General features: G+C 37.7%; 1 protein-coding gene across 11 annotated transcripts in view; it reads left to right on the plus strand.

The window, feature by feature from the left end:
- Positions 1-25,224, plus strand: part of LUZP1 (leucine zipper protein 1) — a 187,146-nt gene that overhangs the window by 141,072 nt on the left and 20,850 nt on the right. For 5 of the 11 annotated variants that reach the window (XM_081307315.1, XM_081307314.1, XM_081307311.1 and 2 more), the window contains 3 exons: positions 12,601-12,699; positions 13,175-13,205; positions 13,375-13,467. The gene's annotated coding sequence lies outside the window, so the exon portion shown is untranslated. The remainder of the gene's footprint in view (positions 1-12,600; positions 12,700-13,174; positions 13,206-13,374; positions 13,468-25,224) is intronic. The other 6 variants (XM_081307308.1, XM_081307307.1, XM_081307316.1 and 3 more) reach the window with 3 other exon arrangements.

A 25,224-nucleotide genomic window follows, 5' to 3' on the forward strand; every position in this document is an offset into this window, starting at 1 on the left:
TTTCCTTCTTCCAGGTATTAAACCCAAAGGTGCTTAACCACTGAGCCATGTCCTCAGCCCTTTTTTATATTTTATTTAGAGACAGGATCTCGCTGAGTTGCGAAAGCTGGCTTTCAGCTCGAGTTCCCCCTGCTTCACCCTTCTGAGCTTCTGCAATTACAGGTGTGCACCACCACACCCAGCCACATTCTACTTTTTTTGGGGGGGGTATTGGGGAACTTGACCACTGAGCCACATTCCCAGCCCTATTTTGTATTAGAGACAGGGTCTCACTGAGTTGCTTAGTGCCTCACTTTTGCTGAGGCTGGCTTTGAACTTGTGATCCTCCTACTTCAGCCTCCCGAGCCTCTGGGATTACAGGCATGCGCCACTGTGCCTGGCCCACATTCTACTTCTTAATTAACTTTCATTTACCTATTTTCAACAATTATGAACATATGATCAATATTGTTTTATTATACACCTGTCCACTTAATCCCCATTCCATTCTTCCTTCCTACCCACCTCGTGCCTGCTAAGCAGTGCACTGAGCACATCCCCAGGCCTCATCTTATATTTTCAAGCAAATTCCAAATATCATATAATTTCATCTGTTTGTTATATATGTATATACATGTTTTATACATATACTTTTTTTTTTTTGTACCAGGGATTGAAACTGGGGGATTTTCTTTTTAAAAAACATACAGAAGGGGTATTCGTTATCTGTTATGTGGCAAAATTTAGCAGCATAAAATAATATACATGATATCATAGCTTCTGTGGATTCAGAACCTGGGCATGGTTAACTGTGTCCTCTGCTTCAGAGTCTCACACAAGACTGCAGTCAAAGTGTCAGCCAGGATCAGTCTTCTCAGGGTATGACTGGGGAAGGACAGGTACCTGTGGTACCACAAATAAAAAAGAAAGAAAATTACTAAAGTAAAGTCAAGTCACTTCTAAGATCAGGATACAAAAAATTATTTCTTTCTTACTAATGTGGGCTCGTGCACACTCATGTACTTGCTCTCAGTCTCCCTCTTTTGCTCTTTTTATCTCTTCCTTGCTTTGATGAAGCTATTTGCTATGCTAGAGAATTCTCACGCCAACCAACTGATTGATGGTGGCCTTGGTCTACCAACCAGCAAGGAACTGAAACCTCAGTTCAACTGCTAGAGAAGACTGATTGAATCCTGCTAACAATCACTGAGTGAACTTGGAAGCAGGTCCTATCCTTCCCCAGTCAATACCTAAAAAGACTGCAATCCTGGCTGACACTATAAAAAGGAAAGATGACAAAGTTGGAGAGAACCTAAAGATAAAAAGATTCTTTAAAAGCGTATCAACCAATCATAATGTAAAGATCTTAAATGAATTCTGATTCAAATAAATGACAAAAAATTATTACATTAATGAGACAACTGAAATTTGAAAAATGAAATGTTTAATGATATTTATAAATTCTGACCAATTTTTGATGTGACCTTAAAATTATGGCGTTTTTTAATTTTAAAAAGTATATGTGGAGGAGACTGGGTTATGGTTCAATGGTAGAGCGCTTGCCTAGGATGGGCGAGGACCTAGGCTCGATCCTCAATACCACATTAAAAAAAAAAAAAAGTATGTGTGCAGCCTGTGGCACGGTGGCTCACGCCTATAATCCCAACGGCCCTAGAGGCTGAGTCAGGAGGATCACAAGTTCAAAGCCAGCCTCAGTCACTTAGCGAGGCGCCAAGCAACTCAGTGAGACCCTGTCTCTGAATAAAATATAAAAAGGGCTGTGTATTTCATACTGTGTCAAGCCTTTTTTAAAAAAAAATATATATTTTTTTCGTAGTTGTACACATTATTTATTTTTATGTGGTGCTGATGATCGAACCCAAGACCTTGCACATGCGAGGCGAGTGCTCTACCTCTGAGCCATAATCCCAGCCCCTATGTCAAGCCTTTGGAGACACAAAAGTAGTAGAGAAGAATAAGAAGAAAGATTTTCATTGTTGTGTAGTATGGATAATAAGTGCAATAAATGAGAAATTGGCACTAAGTTAATTCAACCAGTATTTTTTGAATACTTTGTATGTGTAAAAATAAGTAAGTGTTGTGGAGAATGTAAAACTCTGTGGAACAGCCTCTTATTTTTGCTCTTAAGAGAGTACCATCAGATTAAAACCATGATGCAAGATAGACCATGGAAATTACTCAAGTGGAGAGAAATTGACAAATGTTAGAACCAAAAGTGTAGTTAGAGTTATCAAGTCTAGTGGTCTTTGGTGGGGGGACATGGAACCATATGGTCAAAGCTAAGTCCAAGTAAAATTGGGAAGATAATTAGGGAGAGGAGGATTTGAGTTGGAAATAGGCAGCCTTGGCTTACAGAATATTCCAGAACTGATGGCTTTCTAAGTGAAACTTAACACCTAAACTGGCCAAAGGTAGACTAGCTCTGCTTTGTGTATTTATAATATAACAATAACCATATTTTATAGTGTACAAAGTACTTTGACATACATTATTTCATTTGATCCTTATGGGATATGTTTTACAAATGAGGAAACTTTAATTCAGAGAATTTAATATTCCTACAAGGGTCACAGAACTAGTAAATTAGAGAGATAAGACTAGAATTTAGGATTCAGCTACCTACATTACTACATAGTATGTGTGTGAATGAAAGGCTGTTTTGTTTTTAATGCTGAAGATGACCAACTTGAAAAACAATCAAATTATTTATAGTGGAAATGTGCAAGTTAGTTTCTCAGGATTTCTATTTCCAAAGACTTCCAGATGCACCTAAACAAAGGGAAACAAACTAAATCAATATGTAAGGTTTAATTAGAATGGTGATGAAAAGAAGACTGAATTTATGTAGACCTTATGTGTTTGGGTGCTTAATGTATATTTTTAGACAATCCTTAAAACAGTCCCATGAAGTTGGATATAATCTGTATATACAGTTGATGAAACAGGTTGTAAAGTTTAATCATCAAAACTGCCATGTGACTGAATTAAAGTTGGGACCCAGAGCCTTTTAATTTCAAAACTGTGTTTACTATTTCTATTATACTATGTTGCTAGGCAGGGTAGGAGAGAAAGTGAAGTGGAGACAAAGTGACATTCTTTAGAGGCTGTAGAAGGGAAAGACAATTTTGGGGATAGAAATAACAATGACTCCACAAAATGTCTTCAAATTAAAATGAGAAACAGCAGAAAACCTTTCTTATTCAGACCCTCTATTATATACACCCCACAGTTCTATTCTTATACCTAGGTAAAATATATGGGAACCATATTTATTCTTCATTGGAATAAGGGAGATAATACACACACACACACACAGAAATATATATAAATAAAACTTATAGTTTGATCCTGTGGGCACTTTGGCATCAGTCCAAGCAAAATCACACATTCCATGTTGAATGTGAGAGTAAAAAAGATTTGAAAGCTTTAGATGACCTGTACCTACTAAGTTTTGCAGCTTGTATCTGTGATATGCTAGGGTGATGCCCCACTAAAAAAAAAAACAAATGAAAAACCCAATCCTCAACTCTGTCTTCTCTTTGTCACCTTCATTTTCCAGGCAAACTGTTCTAAAAAGCTATCTGTATTTACTGCCTCATTCCACTCCAGTCTGCCTCTCCACTCATATCATTTCAATATAACACTTCTTACTAAGGTCATTAATGTCTTCCACCAAGCTGAATTCAACATCTCTACTCTAATTTCCTCACTGTTGACTGCTCATTCCTTCCAGAAGTACTCTTCTCTTGACTTCAGTGACATAACATTTGCTGTCCTATTTTTCCTCCTACTTTTCTCTTGTTTTGCGGACTTATCCTCATTTCTAAACTATTAAATTGTTACTGTCCCAGGCCCCCCTCTCTTCTCTTAGTAGACCTTCTTCCTGGGTGATCTCAGTCTATGTCACTGGGTTTAGTAACTTCACTTCTGTGGATATGACTCTTAATTTATGTCTCCACATCTGCAGCCCAGATCACTCTTCTGGGCTATAGACCTTCTGTTTATTGTCAGTCAGGCACTTTTGGTTCTGGGTATATAGTGATGAGCTAGTGATTACAAGGGAAAAGACAAGCAATAAACAAACAAAATATCAATTAAGGTTGATGGTAAAGTGAGACTAAATCATGGTGATATATTAGAGACTGAGAACTACTTTAGGTTGGCTGGTCAAGGCTTTACTGAGGTGGTAAAGTTTATGCTGACCTTTGAATGACTAAAAGGGGCCAGCTTGTAAAAAGGGAAGGGGGAATAGCTAGTGCAAAGGCGCTAGACAGGAATAAACAATGAATGTGCATGAAACAGGAAGTGAGGAAAAGAGCTGGTAGGAAATGAGGTCAGAGAGTAGGTAGGGGGCCAGAATCTTATAGGGCCTCATAGGCTATGGAAAGGCTTTGGATTAATCTAAGTGAAATGGAAAGCCATTGAAGCATTTGAAATTGTTGCAGCAACTGTCAGCTTGCTACACTATGGTCTAAATGTTTACTCTTACTTTTTGTAGTAGTTCTAAAGATAATGGTTTGTGGGCTGGGGATGTGGCTCAAGCGGTAGTGCACTCGCCTGGCATGCGTGCGGCCCGGGTTCAATCCTCAGCACCACATACAAACAAAGATGTTGTGTCCGCCGAGAACTAAAAAATAAATATTAAAAATTCTCTCTCTCTTCCTCACTCTCTCTTAAAAAAAAAAAAAAGATAATGGTTTGTGAGCCAGTACTGATTTGTGGATTTCATTCTGAGTAGCATTCTTCTAGAGCATGTTTGCATGCTGATGTGCATAAGACTAGACAAAAATGATGATGATGATGATGATGATGATGTTGTTGTGAGGAATTGGATCTGTAATAAATATGAAAAGTTGTATTTTGTATACTAACAAAAACTGTTTATTTTAACTATAGGGAAAGCAGAATTGTTATCATGTTAGATTTGGAGATAGGAAAACAAGGGTCCGAATGTTGTTTCTTGGTGATGAGTGTTATCAGCTGATGGGTGCTGGAGGTTTACTGAGAGAAGAAAATGTGTGAGAGATATTTTGGGTTGTGAGAAGGTTGAACCTATTAGGAAAAATGTAGCAGGACTGCTGGCAGCATCAAGATGTGCATTTGAAGTTTGTAGTGATAAATTTAAATGTAAAATGATACCAGTTGAGCTGGATATGATTGTGCACACCTATAATCCCAGCAGCTTGGGAGGCAGGAGGATTGAGAGTTCAAAGCCAGCCTCAGCAATTTAGCAAGGCGCTAAGCAACTTAGGAGAGACCCTGTCTCAAAATAAAAAAGGACTGGGGATGTGGCTCAGTGTTTAAGTACCATGCACGTCTTCTCCCCCCCCCCAAAAAAAAAAAAAAAAAGATACTATTTGATGATACTAGTGGTTGGCTTCTCAATGGCACTTAGCTGCTTTGGTGTGTGCTTGGAGAGTTTCTTAGTTTGGTTCACCCAGGATTAAAGTTGTTTTTTTTTTTTTAATTTTTTTTAGGTGTTGATGGACCTTTATTTTATTCATTTATTTATATGTGGTGCTGAGAACTGAACCCAGTGCTTCACACATGTGAAGCAAGCACTCTATCACTGAGCCCCACAACCCCAGCCCCAAAAGTTTTGAGTATGAAAAAGGCGAAGAGGGCAAGTTGATTAAAGGTGTTTGCAAAGGACTGATTGACATAAAGGATGAACGTGAAGTGGAACACCTAATCCAGTTAATTAATTCTATCTCCATTTTATGAATAGAAGTACTAGTGCCATGGAGTTATTATAAGGATTAATTTTGTTCATATAAAGTGCTTAGAATGAATGGGTGCCTAGAACATGGTAAGAGAGGGTATGTGCCCATTATTGTTGGCTTTTATTACCGTTATCCCTTTTGGACTACAGAACCTGACTCCTAACTGATCTTTGCATTATTCTTTCTTCCATCTGTTTTCCATACTGAAGCCAAAGTGATCTTTTTGGAATATCGCTTCTATTTAATACTAAAAGTTACTTATTCTAACTTTTTGGATAAAGATATAAATCCAAAATTTGGCCTCCAAGGGTCTCTGCATGGTGTGGCTCTCTCTGTACCTCTTTAGCTTCCTCTTGTACTTCTGTTTGTTCTCAGTTCTTTGGCCACATAGATTGACTTTTAGCTCTTCAATTTCACCATGCTCTCTTGTCACGGAACGTTCTCACTAGAGGGAGCCTTCCTAGACCTCCCTGAGTGAGTCCATTTCTATTAAATTGTATTTATATAATTTATATTAAATGATAAGATTCTTTTTTTTCTGTTGCTGTATACTATAAATGCCATGGATACAGAGTCTATTTCAACTCACTGTTTTATCCCTAGGCTGACTTCAGAGTTTGATGCACCATGGGCTTTCCTGAGGGTAAGATTTGTTAGAGAACTACCTAGAGAGGTGATATAATGGAGAGGAGAAAGCAAAATTTATAGCAGAAATAACCTGGGTGAGAATCCGCTTTACCACTTATTTGCTATATGACTTTGAGCCATGTTTTTTCTTCTTTATACAATAAATATGATGGTCTTTATCCGATTAGGGTTACCTTGAAGATTAGTAGGTAATGAAGGCCCTTTTGGTTTCTTTCTCCTTAGGGTGATTGTTGTGACTTGCTGTTTAACTACTTTTGCCATACCTGTTATAATCTTTATGGCCACTTGACAGTCTTAATCATAGACTCCTTGAGGTTAAAGGGATCCTGCATGTTCCTTTGATTCCGTCATCTTTCTTAAAGCAGGTGAATAATTAACAATTTTAGACATGTGGTTCTGTTGCTAAACCTCACAAACACAGGCTAATTGCAAGAAAGCCTAGTCTCAATTATGGACTACTTGTTAGGAGAAGGAAACAGCAGAGACAGGTGGTGATTCTTTTAATGCCAGTTTTCAAATACACACACTAATCTCAAGTTAGGTTTACCAATTGTTAATAAATGCTCTCAAAGTGCATGAAAGTTCTTAAGTTTTTTCATTCTAATTCCAATCTTTCTTTTCTCTTGTAAATTTTCTTTGAGAAAAGAACGTGATACGTACACAGCAGTGAGATTGTTGGATTCTAGTCTGGTCTCTGTTATTAGTTTTAAAAAAGGGTCACAAGTCACTTAAACCTGTTCACTTATGCATCATATGAGAGATAAGATTATCTGCCTTCTCATCTCAAGGGTTACATAGATTGAAAAGTTATCCTGGGAGAATTAGAAGCACTTTCAAATGCAAGACATTATTTTAGCAGCCCTCCATCACAGAGACAGGTTTTGAAGTCTCTGTTACTGATGTATTTAATAATTAATGATGACTTTTAAAAAATTCTTTAAAATTTTTGAATAATTATGTAATATTGAGGTAGTATGATAAATCAAGTGAATTTACATGTCTGCTTCTGCCTTTTGGGATTTATTATTCATAGTCTTCAAGGACAGATGGAGATAACATGAATAGGGATGTTAAATGTGGTGCCATTGGAAAGGACAGTAATATATCATTGTTAAATATCATTTAGTCTGACCTTTTAGTTTTACACATGAAACCGTGACCCAGAGAATATAAAAGACATTTCCAGCAATATTAGTGGTAAAACTAGGGCTGCCATCTTGGTGCTTCACTCTTTGCACAAGGTATTTATACTTAGAGGGCATATTGTCTTGTTCTGTTTTGCACTTCAGAAACAATCACTCTTAATTCTCTTCTTTCCTTATGTGGGGAGATGGGGTGTGGAAGAGGGGATGAGAAAAGGGCTGGCCTTACCAAAATTGATGTGTCTTCTTAGCTTATGTTTCTTCTGTTTGTACTTAGACCGTCCTAAGGTCCAACATAAGTGACCTGAACATGTGAAGTCAGTATTGGTGTTCAGGTTATCTGCTTCTGCCAACCTCGGTGGCACTGAATTGACTCTTGCCAAGCTGCTGGCACTGTGCAGCTCAGATCTACTGATTGCTCCTACCTGGACCTGCTATCAGTCTGTTTGCCAGATTAGTGGTTCTCTTAAAAAACATACTTATTACTAATCTCAAGTTAGTCTTACCAGTTGTTTATTTTTAAATGCTCTCAAAATGCATGAAAGTTCTTAAGTTTTTTCATTCTAATTCCAATCTTTCTTTTCTCTGGTAAATTTTCTTTGGTAAGTGAAAAGAACGTGATACACAGCAGTGAGATTGTTGGATTCTAGTCTAATTGTTGGATTAGTTTTTAAAAAGGGTCGCAAGTCACTTAAACCTGTTCACTTATGCATCACATGAGAGGTAAGATTATCTGCACAATACCTCTATCTATCTATCTATCTATCTGTCTATTTATCTATCTATTTATTTATTTTTATGTGGTGTTGTGTATTGAACCCAGTGCCTCATGTATGCTAGGCAAGCCTTATACCACCAAGCCACAACCACAGCCCCTAGATTAGCTTTTTGATGAAGAGACTGCACAGGGCAGAAAAACCATTGAAGTCCCTCTTGGCATTTTCCCCTGAACAATCTTGAGTGTTGTCTCATCCATTATGGGAGGAAAGCAATGATTCTTCATGCTCCCTAACATATAGTGGAACATTAGATTTTCTTCCTGAGACTTTGGGTATTATGGATATCTTTGGTTTTAATTTTTATCCTGTGCTCTCATTTTTCACCTTCAAAATTATTCTACTTATATCTGCAAGACCCTAGGAAGTTTAATTAGTAGATGAGGGTGGACTGGTCTAACAAAATTGCCACTAAATAGTTTTTCTAATTCTGTGATCTTAAGTTATTCTGTTTCTCCCTGGTATCAAATTTTCTGATAACATAAAGTTATCACTTTGTACTCTCTGGTGAACAGTTCTAAGAGTGTTTTTTCTAGAGACTGCAGATGGCCCGGAGTTATTTCAGTTTGTATAATTTCTGTTTTTCAAGCTTCACCGACTCTTACCTTTATCATCTTCATTCTGTTCTAAGCCCATTCATTGAATTTCTCTTCTAAAAGTTTCCATTTTAAAAAACTTTTGATTTCTCTGCTACTTACTGTTGTTTTTCCCTTCATTTTGAGCATGTTTTCTTTTACTTCATTGAACTCAGTTATAATAGCTATGCCTTAACTATTCTTGTCTTATCATCTCAACATGTCATCATTTTGAAATTGCCCTCTGGTGATTGTCCATGGCCAACAAGCTTAATTTTTCTAGTTATTCATGTAATTTGATATTGTGTTTTGCACATTATGAATGTTATGTTGTGGGAACTCAGGTTTCTGTTGATATTTTTATTTGAGCAGGCAGCAGACTGTAAGCTGTGTTACCTGTAATAGCTGGAAGTCCAAATCTCAGTCCAGTTTTTGTTGTTGTTGTTGTTATTGTAGTGCTGGCAATTGAACCCACTGAACTATATCCCTGGCCCTTTCATTTTTTGAGGTAGGGTCTTACCAAATTGCCCAGGCCGGCCTTGAATATTTTATCTTCCTCAGCGGCGGAAGTAGCTGGGATTATAGGCTTGTACTATCTATTGCACTGGCTTCAATCCAATTCTTTTGTTCTTAACTGAGATCTTTGAATTCTGCTCTTTGTATGCATGGTTCAGGGGTCAGACAGTCTTAGGTAGAATTTGCACACAGAACCTGAGACTCTCCTTCTCTGGTTCTTGTCCTACTTCCCATTATCTGTGGCTGCTCTGGGCTCTGTCTTCTGGTACCTCAAGACTGAAAGCCTAAGATTTGGTTTTTATTTGAATTTTAGCTGGATACTCTGAAACCAGAGCTCCAAAAAATGTGGAATTATTCGTGCCAGTCCCTTCATCCAATTTTCAGCTTCTTTCTAAAATTTGCCAGCTTTTGTTCATTTTTGTATTTTATCTAGTTTGTAGTTGTTGTGTCTTGGAGGGTCACACTGGAAACAGAGTTCTCCATAGCACTTACACATTACTGAAGCATTTTGGGAACAAAAGAACTCAACCATGTTCCCATTAACTTGCTTTATAACCTTGGTCAAATCTTCTGAGACTTACTTGCTCCTCAGGAAAACGAGGCAGTTGAATGGATTCTTTGTGATTGTAAGGGTTCTTTAATCTTGATTTTTGGACAGATCAATCAACCACCACCAAAAGTTACAGTAAGCACCAGAAGAGATGCCTGAGGGAAGTGATGAGGTGGATCTCTAGAGTGGAAAGCTTTGTGAAGGGGCAGCACTACAGAATTGGATATTTACAATCATCCTGTGGTTGTGATGACAGAGGCCAGTATATGGAGGATGCTAGAAGTAGATGACATGCATAAGGAAGAAATCGCTTGCTGCTTGCTTCTATTCCTCAGAAATGAGGAGAGAATGTAGACAGTTGAAAAAAAAATAAGGATCATTTGGAGTTCCTGTTTGCTTGACTTTGGGCAGTACATTTCATCCTTTTTTTTTAATATTTATTTTTTAGTTGTAGTTGGACACAATACCTTTATTTTATTTATGTGGTGCTGAGGATTAAACCCAGGACCTTGCATGTGCTAGGCAAGTGCTCTGTCCCTGAGCCACAACCCCAGTCCTTCATCCTGTTTTAAAGAGAAAGGCCCCCTGGGCTTTAGAAATGTGTCAGTAAATTTGGCAATGGGTGGTGGGTGCTGAGGTAGTAGTTTTCAGTGGAGTCTTACTGTCACCTTTGGGCTATTGAGATGTCAGTGGAGATAGGTCAGATTTTTTTTTTTTTTTAAGGAAAAAGAATGCACAAAATTTACTTCATGTACTATATGCCTAAGGCATGGGAGTATTAGTGTTCTGGGGCCAGGTTTATGGCACCATTTCTTAAGAGTTCAGATTTTTTATGTAGGAGAGGTTGTAGGCCATGCAGAGGAAGGTGTGTGTGTGTGTGTGTGTGTGTGTGTGTGTGTGTGTGTGTGTGTTTATGTGTGTAAAGTGGGTGGGGATGGGGTAGAGATGGATGGTTATAGGGGCAGGACAGAAGGCCTGTGAGGTTTATCCTGAAGCTGTTTGAATGGCAGTCAAACTAACTGTGATTAATGTTTTTAAAGGGGGGCACAGGAAGCTGAAGGTTTCCGCACACCCACCCAAGCCATCTTTTGGGTGCTGCCTTCCACATATATTTTTATACTTCTTTTATAGCTGTTTTTATTGTGTATCAATAATTATTATGGCTTCAGGCTAATTGGCTTGAGGGCTCCTTTTGCTCTCATCTTTTAAACCATTTGAAAACAAAACAAAACAAAACATTTCTCCATGTTAATTCTATCCTTTTGCCTGGTGTGGTTTTGTACATATGTAATCTCAGCAATTTGGGAGGCTGAGGCAGAAGGATTGTAAGGTCAAGACCAGTCTTAGCAATTTAGCGAGGCCCTAAGCAATTTAGCAAGACTCTGCTTCCAAAAATAAATAAATAAAAAGGGCTGGAGATGTTGCTCAATGGTAAAACACTTTGGGTTCAGTCCCCAGTACCTAAATAAATAAATAAATTCTATCTTTTCAGCTCTTTTTAATTTTTTTTTTTTAGTTGATGGATACAATACCTTTATTTATTATGTGATGCTGAGGACCAAACCCAGTGCTTCATATGCTGGGCAAGCGATCTACCACTGAGCTATAGCCCCAGTCCTCCCTTTGCTCTTTAGGAGAAAAGAGGCAGGGATGGAGTCTGGGGTGTGTGTGTGTGTTTTGAAGGTGTGGAAATCACGGTAGTCTGTAGGTATGTGTAAGGGAGGGATAGGCAATCATGATGAAAGGAAGGGGATATTTGAATGTGAAGCTTTTAGATTACCACTAACTGAGAAGCAGCCTTTCCATTCTTTCTCAGGATCACCATAGACAGGAAGATTTGACCCAGATATCCTATCTCTAGTAACACTTCTCTTAATTTAATTCAGCTCTCCTGTAGGTGGCTGCTTGTTATAAAACTGGAGGGTAAGGTTGCAGACATAGAAGCTCTATTTTTAGTTCTAATTCATATCTGGTGGTTCAGGGCTCTTTTGAGGACTGAGAAAAGAGGCAGCAAAATGAGAGTCAGCATGGTGAAGGGGCTTTTGTAGTCAGACAGACTTGGGTTTAAATCCTGACTGCCATTTACTAGGCAAGCTATAAGACCTTGGACAAGTCACTTGACTTCTTGAAATTTAGATTCTTTATGCATATGGTAGGGATAACATCATATTATTGACTTATATAAAACATAGTACCTAGGATATAGTGGATACTCTATAGATGTTTATCTTTTCTAACCCATCTTCCAGAACATCTAATTTTTAGTAGAATCCTAGCTTTACCCCTAAATAATTATGTGACTCACCCTTTCTAAGCTTCACTTTTTTTCCTTACAATAAGGACATTTAACTATTGATTTCTGAGATGCTTCCCAGCTGTAAGATGTCATATAAATATTTCAACTACTGATGTATATATAGGCCTGTTAATTTAAAGAAAGACAATTTGGCCCTCGGATCATATCATCTGATAGGAAAGGGGAAGTGTTCTGGGGCCAAACTCCTTTTTGTCTCTTGAGAGACATAGCCAACTTCCTTCATGATCAGGATGTAGACTCAGCTCTTGTCTTTTCTGACATTGTCCTACATGTGAAGGCCTTTGGATCAGCTCAGCCTTGATGTGATTCATGCTTTACCTATATCTCTTCCTTTCTTTTTATATTCTATCCAGGACAAGAGCAATTACCATTGAAAGATAGTGACTGTGTCCAAGACAACAAACATTGGGGGAGAGCCAGAAGTATGACAGAAAGCTTAAATTGCCTAAATGGTAAGTTTGTTGTACAGTGAAGTCTGGGTACACCAGTAGAATTGGGTGACTTCTGAATCCTCTATAATTTTTTACTATCATCAGGGGAGGGGAGGAAAATCAATATTTGTTAATGACCTGTTGTGAAACAAACACTAGGCTAAGTACTTCACTTATTTTCTTCTTTAATCAATTGACCAATCTGACGAGGATAAAAATCTTGTGGAAGTTGACAATCTTAAGAAGCAGTCCTAAACTGCCACTTACTGAATATTTACTGAATGCCAGGCACTGCCCCATTTGACATACATCATCACCCTTAATAATAACTCCAGCCTTGTAAGGTTAAGGTTAGTGCTTTTATCATTACCACAAAGAAATGAGCTTAGAGAGGATAAATAATTTCTCCACGTTCACACAGGTAGTAAATGATAGGACTAGGTTTCATATCCCTACTATTTTCATTAATGTTTTTCTTTTCTTTTTGTGGTACTAGGGATTAAACCCAGAGGCCTCAGGCATGCAAGGCAAGTACTCTACCATTGAGCCAAATTCCCAATCCTCTAATGTTTCTCAATAAGAAAGTTACTTTTCTTATTGAGATAGTAATGGACATAACCTTTAAAAAGCCTTGCAAAATTAACAGATTAAAGAAACTTTTGATCAACAACTAGTTTCTTTTTCTATCCCTTTCAGGATTTCATGTGCCAGTACTTTATTGGCTGGTGTCCATGAGAGCAGTGGAGAACACCAGTGAAATAGGAGTGAGCGAAGTGAGACCTTTGAGCAGTGAGTAGCCGAGCAATAGTGGTCTTGGTTGCCACTGGTAGCTAGATGATAGAGAAGAGTTCTCTGGGGATGTAAAGCAATAGGGAAACACATACTAAGTCTGGGACATGGGTACTAGTCACAGGAGTGAATGGACATAAGAAAGAAATCTCAACAAGACCTCTCATTTTCATGTCAACCAACTCCTTGCAGGAAATAGGCACAATTTATTGTGGGAGTAGGAAACTTAAAGGCAAACTCTTGCCCTTCTAAGTAGTTCAGGATTCTTGTTCTGTTCTTTTCCCTAAAACATTCTTCCTACTTCAGGTTATGAAATTAATTTCTGGTTGAGTGAATGGAAGCAAGTCTTTCTCTTTCTTTTTGGAGCACCAATGCTTTCTAATATATATATATATTTGGTGAAATTTGGGGGAAAAAGAATCATTTTTATCAATAAAACTTATACATACTAATTTATTCATAGAATTTTTTCTATACTGAGACTTATGTTCTGATTATAGAAATTGACCACTTACTATGTGCCTAACACAATTCTTGGAACCTATTATACGACAATAAGCAAATAGAAAAAGTCCTTGCCATTATACTCTAATGGATAGAAACAGATAAATAAATGACTAGCCAAATATAAATAAAGAGGTAAATAAATGACATCCACCAAGTGATATGTGTTAGAAAGAAAAAAGGGTGAAGTGATAGTGATGGGGATCTTGGAGGGGTTGCTGCTTTTTATAAGGTACCAAGGAAGGTGTCTGATGATGAAATTTTAAGTTAAGATCTGAAAGAAGTGAGAAGTCCAGCCAGGAAAATATCTGGGAGGAAAGCATCCTAGGCAAAGGGACTGACAGGTATAAAATTTCTAAGGTGTGGGTTGACTTACTATGTCTTAAAGACTCACAGGGAAGCCAGTGTGACTGGAGAAGAACAGGAAGAGCAGTAGGAGATAAGGAAAAGAAGTAACAAGGCCTAGATCATGAACAGCCTGACAGTCAGGGAGACACCTTTGGGGTGCATTTTATTCTAAGTGAAGTGGGACCTACTGGAGAATGTAGAGCAGAGGAGTGATGTCATATGATGTGCTTTTACACTTATTCTGTGGTAGAAAAATAGACTATGGAGGGTGAGGAAAGGTCAGCAATGGTAGAAGAAGGGAGACCAGTTAGGAAACTTTTGCAGTAATCAGTAGTCTGGACTAGGGGGTGGTAGTGGTGATTATCCAGAAAGTAATGAATTTTAGACATATTTTGAAGACAGTCAAATTTTGATTCTCCCTATAATGATGTTTGATTTATTTGGAGTTAACTGTAGATCATGGGGGCTTGAGAGTGTCATTGGAAACTTGCCAGTGATTCCTGGTAAAATTTTAAAATTGAGCAAAAGATGAGAACACAGTGATCCCTAGAAGGCAGCTTTTGTTATACTAAGTCATGCTAACTAACAACAATTCTTTTTTTTTTCCTTTAAGGTTTGACATGATTTTATTTAAACTATAAAGTAGTACAATTTTATTATAGAAAGATAGCAGATATAAGCCAAAACAAAACAAAAATCACACTATCTAGAGATGATTACCATATTATATACCTTGAGATATATATAGAGAGCAAGCTCAGGGCATTTCATTTTTGAAATGTTTCCTAGCCTGCAGGATCAGGAATATGCTATCAAGCTTAAATGCTAAAATCAGGTGTTTAATGTTTTCACGTATGATCCCAACATAAAATGTGGACCTGGCTTTGGAGCTGATTGAACAATTGACATGCAGGTGTTGTAGTACCAATTCATGGATAATTGTTTATCTAGAGAAGCATTTTTAGTGACATTCTAGAGGACTATTCTTGGTAAGTTTTTTAAAAAATTTGAATGTCAACTTAGATGAAGATAAGACATGCCTATTAGATTTATAAATAAGAATGTTTATAAACTAGACAATAGAAAATATTTTGATAATGGATTGAAACCAAGAAGTTGAAATGTAAAAACAAAATAAACAATAATTTCAGCTAAATCTTATACGGTACTTAATGTGGATCAGGTACTGGTTTATGAGCGCGCGCGCTCTCTCTCTCTCTCTCTCTCTCTCTATCTCTCTCTCTCTCTATATATATATATACACACACACACACACACACACACACCATATAACTAATTTATTACACTTACATAATATTTAATTTATATGCTTACATAACCCTATAAGGTAGGTATCAAAGCATAGAGAAATTAAGTGATTTATCCAAGGTCATATAGCTAGTAAGTTAATAAAATCAGGGTTTGAATTTAGGCTTTCAGTGGCTCCAGAGTTGTCTATATAATAATTTTTAATCATTGTACCATACTGCCTGCAAAAGTAAAGTTATAAGAAGTAAGTTATTTAGGTATTTTAAAATTAACTAGATCTAATAGTTTGAGGAGAAAAGCAGTATGAACCCACAAAACTGGTAGTGTGGCTGCCAGATTAGTGCTTGCAGTCTTGGGCTTCATTATTAGAACTGGATAGATCAGGTCATCTTTCAAATCCACCTCCAATCCTTTTACCTCATTGCTACTGCCCTGATTCAGGCCCATATCCTGTCTCTTGCCTAGACTGTTATAATTACTTCTAGTTTTTCCTAGCCAATGGTCTTTCAGAATGCAGTTCTGATTCTGTTACTTCATACTTAAATTCCTGTTGCCGCAGTCTGGCTGGGCACAATTCACAAGCCACTTATCAAGCAGGACGAACTTTACTTTTAGAACGCACACGCAGCATCTCCCGAGCTCTTCAGGAATTCCCTCAGAGACCAACTGCCACCACCGGCTCCTCTGGCGAGCCTCTCAACCCCCATTCCTCCTGCTCTTTAGGCCGATTGGCTGGATTGCGTGGGTGGAACCAAAAGAGTCCCCCAATGAGCAGCTCCGTGGTCTGAAAGGGCGGGAAACAGCTCAATGAGCACCATCGCAGAGGAACCAATCAGCTAGAAGTTTGCTGGGGCCGCTTTGGCTGTGGCTCTCAACATCTCCCCCTCTCTGTTTAATTAAACAACAAGCATGTGGCTTAGGGACCATGCCTGCCTTACGTTGTCCAATACTACATATGGTCCTTACCCGTCATCGGATGAGCTGACCTCAAGGCGTCAGCCTCCTGTCTTAGGTTGGTACCATTGCAATTGGATCTTACCTGTCATTGACTACTGGTCCAGCATATAGCCACACCTATGGATAGGCCTTTGTACCAGTGGGGGGGTGAGGTTCTTTGCCTCACCTCTGTTGGCCCCCAAATTTTAGCTGAACGACCATCACAAGCAGAAGGGAGGAGGATACACCAAGCCAATTGACGGCTCCTTTTGGAAAAATTGTACCACTACCACAAGTCGCTGCACCAACAGATAGTTCACAATGCATACAAGTGATACATAGTCGAGGCAAGTTCTGTAAGCAGTTCAGTGATAGCTATTGCAGAAGCTGTAGTTTGGTTTTATCTTAGTCTTCACCGGCACTGGGATAAAGATAGGAATTCTGGCAATAATGGCTAAAGAAAAAATTATGTAACATCAGGCACTAAAAGAAAACAGTTTTCTGAACAATTTACATTATCCTGAACAGAATTATTAAATATAATGAAAAGGAAAGGTGAAAGTAAACAAACAGATCTGTTAGCCTCCTTTTTTGTTCACATATTAAAACAATCCTCAACAGCTGTTTACCCAATTTAAATTAAACCATTTAAATCACGTGAATAAGAAAAAATTATTTGGATCCATTTTTTTATGAGCGCTTGTCATATATGACATACGCACATACAAACATACAACACAAAACACAAGTGTGCACACATAATATAATACATACAACACATAACATAATAGTAAAGGCCTTGTAACTTTTTACAGGTGAAATCTCCATTGCAATGTTTAAAAACTCCATAGTCAAAAAATAGAACTGATCAGCAAAACATTAACCTAGGTCTGTATGAGCTCAAAAAACAAAATAGAACTTCATGATGTGGGAAAGGGCAATAATAAAATAGATATTAAAAAAAGCATCCTGGTTTCATTAGCCTCCAGGTGTGGGAGAACCACTGTCGCAGATGTAAGGATAGCCAAACTGGAGTTCTGGATATCAGCTGTTATGGATTTGAGCCAAATCATCTTCTTTTTGGTTTGTAGAAATCACTTTAGATAGTCTCTCTGGAATCCAAATCGGCTGCTCTTCTCCCTGTGGAAACACACAAACAGACCCCCAACTCCAGACAATCACTGGGTCAGGACCTTTCCAATGTCTTGTTAGAATATCCTTCCAAAGTACCTTGGGTTTATGTACATTTTTTTGGACACATATGCCTTTCCGCAGCACTAAGCCCTGATGAATCCAAATTTAAAAAGTTTAGAGTAAAAAGGATTATTTTAAGTTTATCTTTGGGGAATATATACCCCTTCCCAATTCCCTCTTTTTGCTTTAATAAGTACATTTTAATAGTTTGATGAGCTCTTTCAACTATGCCTTGTCACTGTGGATTGTATGGGATTCCTGTTATGTGAGTAATGCCAAATGATGAGCAAAATTGTTTAAAAGAGGTAGAAGTATAACCAGGGGCATTATCTGTTTTTAACTGTTTTGGAACGCCCACAGTGGCAAAATTTTGTAAGCAATGAGCTATAATATCTTTAGTTATTTCTCTGACATGAAGGGAGCCCATCAAAAATCCAGAAGAAGTATCAACTATAACACGCAAATATTTTACTTTTCCAAATTCTGGCAAGTGTGTGATGTCCATCTGCCAAATATGGTTAGGTATCAGTTCTCTAGGATTGACTCCAAGATTAATTTGTGGTAAGAAGGTCACACAATTTTGACATTGTTTTATTATTTGTCTAGCTTGTTCCTTAGTTATTTTAAAACATTTTTGTAAAGTATATTTTAAAACGCTTTTGTAAAGTATTAGCATTGACATGGAACCTTTTATGAAAATTTGTAGCTTCTTCTAGTGTAGAGAAAATATGTATGTCATGTGTAGTTTTATCTCCTAAATCATTGCCCAAACTAAGGGCTCCAGGCAATCCTCTATGTGCCCCGATATGTCCTATAAAGAATGGATCTTTTCTGTCCCAGATTAGACTTTGTATAGTGGAAAACAAAGAGAAAACAGTAGAGGAAGGGGAAAATCCTACCAGCATCTTCAAGGGATACTATAGCATTAACTATATACTGACTATCAGAAAATAAATTAAATATAGAATCTTTAAACATCACAAAAGCTTGTAATACTGCATTAAGCTCTACTTTTTGAGCTGATTGTTTGGGTCCTAAAAATGTAAAAGTTTTATCAGGGGTAACTACTGCTGCTGTACCATTATTTGACCCATCAGTGAATATATTTGGAGCATTCATGATAGGTGTTTTTCTTGTCATTTTTGGAAAAATTACAGAATGCGATGACCAAAAAGACAACAAAGGATTAGATGGTAAGTGGTTATCAAATGAAACATTAGATTTGCACATGATTATTGCCCAAGTATTTAACTCATTAGCTAACTCATCAATTTGATCCATAGTGTATGGAGTAATAATTTTATTGGGAGAAATTCCAAACACTCCCTTTGCTGCTTTTATTCCTCTGAGTATTAATTGTCCTACAGCCTCAGGATACCTAGTAAGAATAGTGTTAGGAGAATAAGATAAATGTATCCATAATAATGGACCTTTTTGCCAAAATACTCCTGTAAGAATATTTTTTGTTGGTAGTACAATTAAATTTTCCAATTAATTATTTAGGAGTTCTATTATCCTCAACCATGGTCCGTCCACCAAAAATTCAAATACGAGTAGATCAACTCAAATCACTTAACGACTTTCAAAAATTATTAGGAGACAAAAATTGGATAAGGCCTTATCTAGGCATACCAACAGGAGAGTTGGGACCTTTGTTTGATATCCTAAAAGGTCCATCAGATCCAAATTCACCCCGCATGTTAACACCTGAAGCAAGAAAGACATTAGAAATCATTGAAACATATATGGAAAATATGCATTTGGATAGATATAAGTTTGCCTTTATTATTTATTGCCTTTATGTATTTATTTGCCCCAGCAAACTTCCAGCTGATTGGCTTCTCTGCGGTGATGCTCATTGGGCTGTTTCCCCGCCCATTCAGACCACGGAGCTGTTCATTGGGGGACTCTTTTGGCTGTGGCTCTCAACACCTGTGTCTAAAATAGGTTCCAAATTTGCTTCCCATGTCCATTTGAAGGTATACCAGTATGTTTTAGAGGGCCTTCATAATGGTGTTCTTTTTCTTATTTGAATTTGTTGACTACATTTAAGAGATTTCATATAAAAGTAGGGGCTGATCTTCCTTCTTAGCCACAATCCTTCTAGGCCCCTGACATTTGCTTACATAACTGGCCTGATCTCTGATATTTGTGTTTGCAGCCTTTGACATAAAAGCTAAGTATCTTTCCTAGAATGTAGTACCCTGATTTGAAAAAAAAAAAAGGCAAAATATAAAAAAAAAATAAATGTAGTTTAGCCAGTACAGAATGCAATAAAACTGTTATAGTCATTAATTTTTTTATTTTTTATTTTTAATATTTATTTATTTTTTAGTTTTCGGCGGACACAACATCTTTGTTTGTATGTGGGGCTGAGGATCGAACCCAGGCCGCATGCATGCCAGGCGAGCGCGCTACCGCTTGAGCCACATCCCCAGCCCCTATAGTCATTTATTTACCAAACATTTTTTAAGGTTTCTACATTAAAACACTACATTTGTTTAATGTTCAGGACAGTGGAAGGAAGGTAACACGGCCCCTGCTTTCAGAGCTGAAAGCTTAGTACAGGATGACAAATATATAAAGTAAATATCATGGGTACAGTGATAGAAGTATTTAGGATAGTGCATTTCGGTGGGTGGCACAATTTGAAGGGGCTTGAGAAAAGGTGTTCACCATCAGAATGGCACAGTGAAGGCTCAATATGTTGGGGAGAAGGGAGATGAGGAAATTCTAAGTGTTCCTCAAACATTACGTCCTTAGCCTCTGCATTTGCTCCAAGATTTCAAGAGTCTCAAATCAACCTCTCAGACCTTATCAGTTATTTACTTTCCCCTCCTCTTGTGCCTCTCATGTCAGCCAGGCTGACTTACTTTAAGTTCCCCAAATACATTATCCTCCCACCTTCCTTCAAATAAACATTTATTTATTTTAATACACCCTGTGTACTAGATACTATTCAGGTGCTGGTGATACAGCAGCACAAATAAGTACAACCTCAAAAAACCACATTCCTTACCTCACAGATCTTACATTCTGGTAAAAAAAAAAAAAAAAGGCAGGCAATAAACAAATTCACAAGTAATCAGGTGGTTAAATATGCTAAGAAGAAAAACAAGTAAAATATGTAATCTTACAGTTGTCCAAAGTTGGAATGAGTTGTCCTGGGGGGAAGTGAATGTCCTTCCTGTCATTAGAAGTGTTTGAGCAGGAGTTGAATGACTACTTGCTAGATAACTTCTACACTAAGTGGGAGGTTGAGTCAGATGATCTCTACCTCCTTTCCAATCTGAAGAATCTCTGAATGTTAGTTGATCTACTAATCCTGAAATTTGCATGTCCAAAATACATGAATTTGTGATTTCTGGAAAAATCACTGAAGCCTAGAATTAAATAGAAACACTCAAGAAGTAGTAGTGAGATAATGCTTTGATGGCTTATTTTTTTTTAACATCTGCCTTAGGGGTCTGACTACTCCCTCTTGATATTTTTTTAATATTTATTTTTTAGTTATAGGTGGACACAATATCTTTATTTTATTTTTATGTCTTGCTGGGGATCAAACCAAGTACCTCACCATGGTAGGCAAGTGCTCTATTTCTGAACCACAACCCCAGCCTCAATGGCTTAAGGTTTTAAAATGGGTAACTAGGGTATGGTCAAAATGAAGTTATTTAAAAATAACACTGTGATTTTTCCTGTAGAGGAGATGGCAAACTCACTCTGGCCTGCAGTCCTCCTACCTGATTTTGTAAATAAAGTTTAATTGAAACACACTGTGTTCATTCACTTGTATATTCTGTATGACTGCTTCACACTACCATGTCAGAGTTGAATTGTTGAGATAGAGACCTTAGTCCTAAGTTTGTATACTTATATATCAAACTAAAGAAGTGTCCTCACTACTGCTTTAAATGATTATTGGGAACAGGAAGTGAATCATGGCAGCTGTGTTGGGAGAAGGGATAGGGCAGGCTGATTATGTTCTATTTTAGACCTTCCTGAATTGCCAGGACAGGAAGAAGAGCCAGTTTCTAAAATTTTGGATAGGACCACTTAGAACCAAGTTCAAGAAATGGCAGAAATGAGCCCTAAATGAATGATGATTGGCATCTTTCTAGTGTGAATTGGAACTAAGTTAGACACTGGTGTGAGAGAATTTGGCATTAAGAGATGAGGCTTTCCTTCCCTTTCTTTTTCTTTTTTTTTTTAGAGAGAGAATTTTTTAATATTTATTTTTTTTAGTTTTCGGCAGGCACAACATCTTTGTTTGTATGTGGTGCTGAGGATCGAACCCGGGCCGCAAGCATGCCAGGCGAGCGTGCTACCGCTTGAGCCACATCCCCAGCCCCCTTCCCTTTCTTTACTTTCCTATGATTATCTGAGATTAATACAATTTTCTTCCCAGGTGCCACCTTCCAGTGTGTATATATGATGGTAAAATGTGCTAAACAAACAAAGGTTGGGTAAGAAGGCAGAAAGCAGGGGCTGGGGTTGTAGCTCAGTGGTAGAGCACTTGCCTTACATGCATGAGGCCCTGGGTTCGATTCTCAGCACCACATAAAATAAATAAATAAATAAATAAAGATTGTGTCCATCTACAACTAAAAAAAAATAATAATAAAAAGGAAAGGAGAACATAATTTAAAAAAAGGCAGGAAGCTGAAGGGTATGTGCTATATATTATGTGAGGTGGTCAGGCAAGGCTTCTTTATCATTGCTTCATTGCTTTATAATTGCCTATTTCTGTCTGATTCCAGAAAGGCAAGGTGGAGGTCTTAATTTTCTCGTTCTAGCACTTGGCAAAATGTTGGGTGTAGGGCTGGAGATATAGCTCAGTGGGCTGGGATATAGCTCAGTTGGTAGAGTGTTTGCCTCATGTGCACAAAGCTCTAGGTTCAATCCCCAGCACCACAAAAGAGGAAAAAAGGAAAGAAAGAAAGAAAAAAAAATGCTGGGTGTATCATAGATGTTTCCTAAATATCTACTAAATAATGAATTTTACCAGCGAGTGAGGGAAGAACTAAGAAGAAAGGAGTCTGTCTCTTCCCTTTGTGGATGGTCTGGGAGGCAGCAAAGCCTTTCTTTCTGACTGTGCTTAGGCTCAAAAGGTCAAAGATTTCTGATCTATTCCTTTGTTTACCTTGGATAGAAAGAATGATCTTAGCAAGTTGTTATTTAGGAAGATTCTGCCTGCTGTGACTTACCTTAGGTATTCATAGGACTTTTCAAAATAAGTTTGCTAACTATTGCATGGTGTTGCTGTGAGGTAGGTTGGATTGATATTGTTTTTTCAGAGGAAGGAATTCTGAGGCATAGAGAAGAGCCATGAATATTATATAAGTTTGAGGGCCCCCATAACGTTATTGTACAGGCTGAAAAGAATAATAGTAATAATAGTTACTGTTATTATGACTTATGTACAGTGCATTCTGTTAGGCCCTGTATATTCCCAAGGATTGCCATATTGTCATTGTATAGATGTGACACTCAGAGAAATAATTTAAGAACATATATAGTAAATAGTGGATCTGGGATTCCTGGACAAACAGATATATGAGGTACTTAATAGTGTATAGTAGCACTTGGTTTATAGTTCCATCTGTTCCTTTATACCCTTTTGTTACTGGTTTGTATAATTAGAATTCCTCGATGTTTTTGTGGTAATAGGTATTGAACCCAGAAGTGTTCTACCACTGAGCCACTGAGCTATGTCTTCAGCCCTTTTTAAATTTTTATTTTGAGATAGGATCTTGCTAAGTTGCCCAGGATGGCCTTTGAACTTTTGATTCTCCTCTCTCAGCCTCCCAAGTAGCTGGGATTACAGGTGTGTGCTACCAAACCTGGTTGAGAATTCCTCATTTTATAAAAATGCTGAAGACTTTGTAGAGAGGTGATTTTGCATAATGGGAAGAATACTGGATATTGAAAGAAGACTACTGAAGTCTTTGGCTATAGAACTCTTTCTTCAATATAGTCATATGTACAGACCAGGGAGGAAGAGCAGGAGGAAAAGATCAACTTTAAACAGAGACATGAGGTGGGAGGGAAAGGGAGAGAAAAGGGAAATTGCATGGAAATGGAAGGAGACCCTCATTGTTATACAAAATTACATATGAGAGATTGTGAGGGGGAAGGGGAAAAAAAAACAAGAGAAAGAATTAAATTACAACAAATGGGGTAGAGAGAGAAGATGGGAGGGGAGGGGAGGGGGGATAGTAGAGGATAGGAAAGGTAGCAGAATACAACAGTTACTAATATGGCATTATATAAAAATGTGGATGTGTAATTGATGTGATTCTGCAATCTGTATTTGGGGTAAAAATGGGAGTTCATAACCCACTTGAATCGAATGTATGAAATATGATATGTCAAGAGTTTTGTAATGTTTTGAATAACCAATAAAAAAAATACAGTCATATGTGAGGAACCCAATATGGTAAAAGTCAAACATCAAATTGGTTGACTTAAGTGAGAGAAAGAGCCTGTGACTCATCCTGCTTAAACCTTCTCCCCTGCTTTCTTTGCCTCAGTAGTCATCCTGAAAGGGTTCACTGAATCCAGTTTGAAAACTAGTGGACTAAGTGATTTAAAAAAAATAATAATTATTATTATTATTTGCAATTTTGGGGATTGAACCCAGAAATGTTCTACTACTGAGCTGCATCCCCAGACTTTTTTATTTTTGGAGACAGGGTTTTGCTAAATTGTTGAAGCTGGCCTTGAATTTGTGATCCTCCTGCCTCAGCCTCCCATGTTGCTAGGGTTACAGGAAGGTGCCACTATGTCTGGCTGCTAAATGATCTTTGTTCTGAAATTGCATTTTGAGGAGTGGAGGAAGACCCAGAAATATTTTCTGCTTTTTTAAAAAAATTTTTAGTTGTAGTTGGAAATAATACCTTTATTTTACTTATTTATTTTTATGTGGTGCTGAGGATTGAACCCAGGGCCTCGCACATGCTAGACGAGTGCTCTACCTCTAAGCTACAACCCCAGCCCTATTTTCTGCTTCTTATCTGTCACATGGTCCAATAACTACAGCTGGACAGTGATTATTGAGAGAGTGGTGTGGTTTTGATATTTTTGTCCTGTTTCTATAGCATAGATATGTAAGCTAGAAGGGGGTGTTATTTAGATTGAGATAATGTGCAAGTGATGCAGGGTGGAATCTTTCAGAACATTGCCACAGGATCTGATGTTCTGTGCTGTCTGTATCCACTCTTGCCGATGGTTTTCTCTTTTGTAATCCATAAGCAGTTCCTTGACATTATTTTTAATATTTTCTGTTAATGCCAAAGGGCTGATCAACCATTTCTTAATTAGGAAGCTCATTCAGCCATTCAATCATCAAATTGAAAGCATTTATTATGTGCTAGGGCACTAAGAATACAGTGGTGAATAAGCTGGCAAGCTGGGAAAATAAAATGAATAAATAAAACTTGAATACATTTTGATAAATGTAGTGATGGGATGGATACAGAAGACTAAAAGCAAGAGAGGCCCTGA

This window comes from Spermophilus citellus (genome assembly GCF_964194105.1).
Source record: "Spermophilus citellus genome assembly, chromosome: 9".
NCBI classification, from domain to species: Eukaryota; Metazoa; Chordata; class Mammalia; order Rodentia; family Sciuridae; genus Spermophilus; species Spermophilus citellus.